Source organism: Lactuca saligna, chromosome 5, assembly GCF_052625555.1.
Source record: "Lactuca saligna cultivar CGN05327 chromosome 5, ASM5262555v1, whole genome shotgun sequence".
Lineage (NCBI taxonomy): Eukaryota > Viridiplantae > Streptophyta > Magnoliopsida > Asterales > Asteraceae > Lactuca > Lactuca saligna.
The window spans coordinates 257,359,746-257,360,525 of NC_136421.1; positions in this window are offsets into that span (position 1 = coordinate 257,359,746).

Consider the following 780-nt stretch of genomic DNA (forward strand, 5'->3'; position numbering starts at 1 on the left):
GCAAAGCGGCGGACGACGAATAATTTGATCTCTTTAGAGTTAAAACCATTTTACGTTCACTTCGAGAAATGAATATTAAATGATATCTATTTTTCAAGAGCATTACCATACCATATTAAGGGGGTGTTTGACTAAGCTTTTTTACAACAACTTATTAGGTTCCACATCACTATAAGTTAAAAAAGTGTTTGGATTAAAATAACTTATTCCGGTGGGGAACCTCTAATACGTCATTTTTTCATAAGTTACCCTACACTTACTTATTAACTTATAAGCTAATAAACTAATAAGCAATAAACTTTTTTGCCAAACACCCCCTAAATGGTTATTACTTCCATTTATACATACCTAAATCACTTGTACTATTTATTGTCCTTTTTTTTTCTCGTTTTCCTTAATTCCTTTATTAATTTAATGTCTTACTAAGTAAAATGCTAAAATATATAAATAATAGTTTATAAAAATAAACCTTTAGAATATCAGGTGTTGTGATTCAAAAGTCGATAAATAGGCCTTTGTGAAGGCCAAAATACTCAGGTATCAACTTGTTCATTGAGATTTTAAACCAAGTTTGGTTACAAATTAAAATATTTTCAACGATGGTATGTAATTTAAGGATTCATATTGATTTAGGTTCTCGAAACCTTAAAATATTGAACAAAATCTATATAGAACCTTATAATAAAGACAATAATCACTGTAATCAGGAAGTCCATGTGATGAAATTTGATATTATAAGGACCAATGATGAAAAATGTTTCATTTTTAGACTGAACAAGA